At 35.5% G+C, this 7,371-nt stretch overlaps 1 pseudogene across 1 annotated transcript; it reads right to left on the bottom strand.

Moving 5' to 3' along the window:
* Window positions 1–3,311: 3,311 nt before the first annotated feature.
* LOC143616366 (uncharacterized) lies at window positions 3,312–6,526 on the bottom strand (annotated as a pseudogene). The gene is made up of 2 exons (XR_013150650.1): window positions 3,692–6,526; window positions 3,312–3,607 (listed from the first exon to the last, which is right to left on the bottom strand). The product of XR_013150650.1 is annotated as an uncharacterized LOC143616366 (transcript).
* Window positions 6,527–7,371: the final 845 nt, after the last annotated feature.

Below are 7,371 nucleotides of genomic sequence, written 5' to 3'. Positions count from 1 at the left end.
TGGTGAGGTGGGCTTTGGATTTATGTTGGGCTAAGTTATATGTTTTCCCTATATATATAGATGTCTTGTATAGGGTTTAGGTGTTGGTGAGCAGAACTAGAGAGGTTGTTGGAGCACTTTGAGAGCCACCATCTAGAGAGAAAATACCGTTGTAGGGTAATCTCATGTACTAGACGATATACTAATATAATCATGTGCATTTGGAGTATTATCGTGTCTATTATATTCGTGTTCTTCTATCTCGTGTTCTTGAATCACCACTATGTTAGGATTCCGCACTAACATCGTGTTTGAGTTGACATCATATTATAGTGATCCAGATTCGGGACTTACAATGGCGGTTAAGAGTATATTGAAATACCTTAGAAGGAGTAAGGATATGTTTCTAACATACGGTTCTAGTGAGGAATAACTCGTTGTAAAAGGTTACACGGATGCGAGTTTCCAAACCGATCGAGATGATTCTCGACCACAATCGGGATATGTTTTCGTTCTGAATGGTGGGGCACTCTCTTGAAGAGCTCAAAACAATATGTGGTAGCATTGTCTACCACATAATCGGAATACATCACCGCCTCATCGACAGCACAAGAAGTTGCGCAGATAAAGAAGTTCATTGCCGACCTAGGGGTGGTCCGTACCATTCGGGACCCTCTAGAGATCTTTTGTGACAACGAGGGTGAGATTGCTCAAATCAAGGAACCTCGTGCACATCAAAAGATGAGGAACATTGAGCGGAGATTCAACTACATAAGGAATGGAGTTGAGAAGGAAAATATATGTATTCGCAAAGTTCACACCAAACAAAACATTGTAGATCCACTCACGAAGCTCCTTGAAAGGCCAAAACATGAAGCTCATACTTGCGCCTTAGGACTTCGGTATTCTAGTGATTGGATTTGATCTATTTTGTATTTGGATATCGGAACAATTGTTGTTTTGACTCATTCATATGATTATGGTTTATGATTATGACATTTTAAGTTATGTTCCATTTTAGCATGTTTAAAACCATGAATAAGTTAATTATTCTAAATTTCCATGGCCGGTCATATTTATGGGAACAAATGTGAAGGTAAGACCATTATGAACTTGGATTGGTGAATATTCATGAAGTATGAATATAGAGCAACGAATTGCTACCAAGGTTCATAGATATTTATGGGATATAAGTATTGGACTGACCCGCTCTCAAATGTTACTACATGAAATCAATGTGATTGATCATAAGTAAATCTAAGTAAAGGCGAATATCATAGTATCCTCCGACTTGAGATACATATTGGGTCTTGATATTCACCAAATATTATACCTTGACTTAGTTCTTCGCTGCTCTGATACATGACAGTACATAAGGCTATGTTTAGGTGTAATACAAGCTGATTGTGAGAGACGTATGTAGTCAAGAGGGGATTTGTCCCTTTTATTCGTTGAGAGTAAGATGTCTAAGGCCTGTTAAGTTAAATCAACAAAGAATGATCACTCTGTGTCTCTGGATTTCACATGACATCTTTGAAAAAAGGATAAATAAATGATTCACCTAAATCATTTTCAAGTAAGGGACTTGAAGGGGATGATGTTATAGAATGGCACTTCGTCATACGTATTAGGAGTAGTAAACCATTGTTAGGCGGTATTTGCTAATTGCATCAATGTTCTATGTATCTTGTGCATCAATGTTGGACTCGGTCTGCCCAAGACACATATTAAAATTGACGTGGCTAGTACGTTATGATCCAAGTTGGGTCATACCCAATAACAAGCTAGACAAACACTTAAGATATTTAGGAAATGAGTTTCTAAATATTTGCACTTAAGAAACTAATAAATTATATGGATAATTTATTTGAAAATGTTATCTTATGATATTATTTAATTGGGTTAAATAATATAAGAGACAAATGAGTTATAACATGTGACACATTATTTATTACATGTCACAAAATATATCAAAGTGTAACATGCAACATTTGAAGAGAAAATAATAATAATAATAATAATAACAACAACAACAAAGGGGCCGACCCCCTTTGTCTTGCGAAGGTCCCAACATTCAAAAATTGCATGCCTCGTTTGATTAAAAGACTTGGAAAACTCATTTCTTTCTAATTCCATTCAAGTGCATGCAAGAACAAATCTCTTTCTCTCTCTCTCTCTCTCTCAAAATCAGCCAATAAAGAAGAACAAAGAAGGAGAGGTTTTTGCAATCAAATCCTAACAAGAGAAGGTGTTTGTTGGTGGCTTGTGGGTATACAAGCTTGAGGCTCTTCTTCCTTTTGAAGACTAGCTACTAAAATCTTCATCCTTTTCATCTTTCTTAGCATCTTGAAGGTAGTATACTAAAACACCATATGGCTGTTTTGATATTATGTATTATCGTATATGGATCCGGGTTTTGGGTTTTGCATATAAAATCGGTTTTATATTCATCTAAATAACAAGATTTAAAATGAATTTATCCGCTGCCTTTTTCATATAAATATGGTTATATGACTTTGATAATCTTGTTAAAACCCAACAATATTAGTTGTGATTTGGTTATCAGTTATGGTGGTTAACTTGCTCACCACAATAATGCCAACCATTCTTGTTTTTTTGTATAAGTATGTATTATGCACTAATTATACATGTTTTAATAAATTTTAGGTCCAAGATGTTAAAACTCAAATAGAAAAAGAACGGGCGTGCGGGCAAGAGTTGAAAAAATGATTGCAACAATTGGAATGCGAGCGGGTCGATCATGAAAAAAAGGGAGCAATTTAAGCGGTTCGTGCTTGAAAAAAGGGAGCAACGAATACAAAAAAAAAACTATAAGTTGTGTGTTTAATTTGTAAAACAGGATTATTTTGGATTTCATTATACATGTTTGAGATATTTTTTGTTTTTGTTTTTTATGCACATTTCATATTTTTTTGGAATTTTTATTGCATATTTGAGTTTTTTTTGATAAAAATAATGTTTTTGTTGGAATTTCGTTAGAATGTTGTAGCAAACGTTTGTATAGGAAAGTTGTAGGAAGTTTGCAACAACATTTTTTGTAGCAATTTTGTTAGAAAAGTTGTTGGAAAAGGGTTGAAAATGATATTCGTGTTTTTCCAACACATTTATTTGAAAAATTGTTAGAAAGCAAGGTTTCCAACAAATTTCCTACGAAAAATGCCTACTTATACATAAATAAACATCATCAATACGGCAGCTTGAATCACACCATCTTATCACATAACAATGAAATCGGTGACTGAATAAACGTACACATAATTAACCGACACCAAGTATGCAAATTGATGGCACTGCACAAAGTAATCCCTCTTTTATATTTCGCAAATTATACGTGCAATTTTTTGTGACACTTCATGCATCGTAGGCCTTCGTTCAGGGTTCGAATTAACGCATTTAATCCCTAGATTCAACATTGACGTTAGAGCTTCTTCGATTTCCGGTAGTGGAAAGAGAAGCTGTCTATCCATCAAATCCGTGAGCTTGACCTCTTCCGTTGCTAGAGAAGTAATGTTATCGCCAGGATGCTCTCCTTTAATGATTTCTAACACTAAAACCCCGAAACCATAAACATCACACTTCTCCGTTACCTTCATCGTGTACGCGAGTTCTACAAAATTATTTACATGATAAATTCATTCTAATTAAAACGTGATGTATAATATGTTACTCTGAAAACTGGAAAATAAATTACCTGGTGCAAGATATCCGAATGTTCCCGCGACGTTAGTCCAGTTAGAAGAGTTTGGGTTCAAAATTTTGGACGTACCAAAATCCGAAACACAAGCTTCGTACTCGGAATCAAGCAAAATATTTTTGCTTGATATGTCCCGATGAATGATAACCGGTGAACAATCATGATGCATGTACGCTAAAGCGTATGCAACACCTTTGATAATGTTCACCCTCTTTGTCCAATCTACACTAGCAGTTTTATCACGCAACATATCAGCTAGACTTCCCCCTTCAAGATACTCGTAAACCAAAAATGAGTTTTGAGGATGCGAACAGTAGCCAAGCAGTTTAACGATGTTTCTATGTCGTATTCTTGTCAATGCTCTAATTTCATTTACGAAATCATTATGGCTGATCACCTCAGAATTCGAATGAAGTCTCTTTACAACAACTACATCACCTGAGGACAACATTACTTTGTACACACTTCCACATCCTCCCATTCCGATGCAATATGCATCGTTGAACTCTTCTGTTCGGTTTAAGATTTCATCATATGTCTCTCTTCCATTGAAGGTAGAAATCGAGAAGAAATTATTGCCATGTTTATGTTCATTCACGAGCTGTGTCGATGGCAGCTTCTTCAATCTCCACTTATAAAAAGTGAACGTCGCCATAAGGCCACCAAGTAGAAGGGCTCCAATAAGTGGAAGAGAAATCACCAGTGTGAGTTTGCGTTTTCGATTTTGGGTACGACTTTCTGATGCACACTGTTTCAATCCAATAACATTTCCACACAAATCGGTGTTTCCTTGTAATGCTTCTATTGAAAGATTCATAAAGACTTTGCTTTTGGGAAGTGGACCTCGTTAGTGATTATAAGAAAGATCAATGTTCAACAATGAATTCATTGATTTAAAACTCTCTGGAATAGTACCAGAAAGTTCGTTGTGAGAGAGATTTAAGATCTCTAAATTGCTCATACTCGAAAGCCCAGAAGGTATCTGGTTGATGAGTGAATTATGACTCAAATCAAGAACAGTCAAGTGAACCAGTCTACCAAATTGGGCCGGGATTCTTCCTGTAAATCCATTATTGCCCAAGTATAAGAAAACGAGTTCTGAGCACTGCCCGAGGGAAGATGGAACGGGCCAATTAAACTTATTCATGGATAGATTAAGAAATATGAGTTTAGCTAGCGATCCTAGATCTTGTGGCATAATACCAGAAAGTTGATTATTATTTAAAAAAAGTTTCCCCATGAGAGTCATTCTTCCAAATTCTTTTGGTATTTCTCCAACCAAATGATTGAACGAAAGATTAAGAGTTTCCAACTTAACCAAATTTCCAAGGGAAGGAGGTATGTTACCACGGATTCGATTCCCTCCTATTTGTATCGTGGTTAAGTTTCTACACTTACTCCAATTTTCTGAGATTTCCCCGTCGAGCTTGTTATCATTGAGATTAATGTAATATAGGTTCGGACACACACCGAAGCTCTCAGAAACATTTCCAGTAATCTGGTTTCCATCAAAACGGACCCAGGTTAAGCTTGAGCAGTTGTACAGACTCTTTGGAATTGAACCTGCTAGTTTATTGTTATTTAACTGAAGATATTCAAGCTTTCTTCCATTGCAGATTTCATCAGGTAGGCTACCAGAAAACTTATTGTTGTCGATTAGAATATTCACCAACTTCAGCTTTCCTAATTCCCATGGAATAGAACCAGAAAGATGGTTATTATTAAGAGACAATTCTTCTAGAGCTTTTAAGTTACCAAATGAACTTGGAATGGAACCGGTGAGTTTGTTGAATGCTAATTGCAGACTTGAAAGGAATGTCAAATTTCCTAACTCTTGCGGGATAGGACCAGAAAGATTGTTACCGTAAAGATTAATATAAAGAAGGGATTTGACTTCCCCTAGAGAGAAAGGAATCAGACCAGTAAGATTGTTCAATTGTAGCTCGACCCTTTGGAGAGACGTCATCTTACCAATTTCTCTGGGGATTGATCCATTCAATTGATTATTGTATAGAATTAAAACGGTTAGATTAGCCAGATTGACGAAAGTTTCTGGGATAAATCCGGTTAGAAAGTTATTGTTCATATGAAGCTCCTCCAGTTGATAAAGATTTCCCAATTCACGAGGAACTGAACCAGAAATATTGTTACGATTCAGAAACATATGACGCAAATTCCTTAACCGACCGATAGAGGTAGGGATTGAACCAGAAATATTGTTACGATCCAGATACACGTAATCCAAATTCGATAACTGACCGAAACAGGAAGGAATTGCATCGCAAAGAGAATTATTGGCCAACGCAAGCCCAGAAAGTAATCTCAATTGACATAGAGCTTGCGGAATAGAACCAAACAATTGATTCTGAACCAAATGAAGGGTAGCCAGATTTCTCAGTTCGCCAATCTCTGGTGGGATTATTCCGGTGAAGTGATTAAATGAGAAATCAAGATAAACAAGTTTTGATAGGTGACTTATATTAGATGGGATAATCCCAAAAAAGTTGTTTACACTAAGTTCAAAATATGCAAGATTGGGGAACGAGGAGAACGACAAATGATCAAGCGTACCATTTAAACTGGATGACGTAAGATTGAGTCTGATTATGTGGCCATTATCATTACATGAAACGCCATACCAGTGGCAGGGAGACACTGAATTTTGAGCATGCGTCCATGAAGGTAGCAGGGTGCTGGTATTTTGGCTATGAAGGGTTGCTTTCCATTTTAGGAGAGCATCAACTTCATCTGAAGAGCCTGAAACATTTGGAGTACAGAAAACTGTACATGTTGCAAGTAAGATTATTGAAAGGGAAAGAAGTGCCATATATGCTTGGTGTTTTTGGATGCCTACGAGTGAAGTTCTTCGCTGTAAGTTATATTTATATTTATATTTATATTGAGTTCTTTGGGAGACTTGGTCATTCTAATCTTCCATGAACCTAATTTTCCAAGATAGAAATAAATGAATGAAGACTTTATTTTTGAAGTCTCAAGTGGACAGAAGACAATTTTGGAGTCAATAATTCAATTGTTGAAGTTGATGTTTACTGATAAGATGTTATTCTTTAGAAAATTGCGCTGGGTTGATTTGTCAACAACTTGTTCAAGTTTGTTGAGATTTATTAATAAACTAGCTTTTAGCCCGCGTGTTACGCGTGTTATTTTAGGTTTTTGTTTTTAATCATTTTGTAATATATGTTTCTAAGTATTTGTTTCATATTTGACCAAGTTTTGTTTTAATTCAATATGTATATATTAGTTTGTGGAAAATGTTAAAATACCAAGGGTGACAAAAATGAGAAGTGTAACAAAAAACCCCTAAAAAATATTCTAAAAAAATAAATAAATAAAAACATAACTCAAAATTTGGTTCTACACAAAAAAAATATATGATTTGTCATTAATTAAACTTGATATTGTAAACAAAAACGTAATTTTGTAGTTTTCCGTTTATAAACACGACTTCTGGAAGACAATTGTTGCTCTAAAACTCAATTTTTGATTTTGGGTTTCAAGTATTTTTTTTGCACAAAACACCTCATAAGAAGTTCTTATCTCAATACTGTGTTATCCGTAGGGGTTCTGCACAAAAAGAATCATGTAACATGGTTTATCAAATAATCACCAAAATTAAAATATTAAATTATAAGTTCTGTAGCGTTGTGTATGGATTG

The sequence above is a fragment of the Bidens hawaiensis genome, unplaced genomic scaffold, assembly GCF_021521415.1.
Source record: "Bidens hawaiensis isolate Kalapana, Puna unplaced genomic scaffold, B.hawaiensis_p1.1 tig00046875_1, whole genome shotgun sequence".
NCBI classification, from domain to species: Eukaryota; Viridiplantae; Streptophyta; class Magnoliopsida; order Asterales; family Asteraceae; genus Bidens; species Bidens hawaiensis.
The sequence above is the reverse complement of the archived record's forward strand: the minus strand, read 5'-3'. Positions and strand labels throughout refer to the sequence as shown.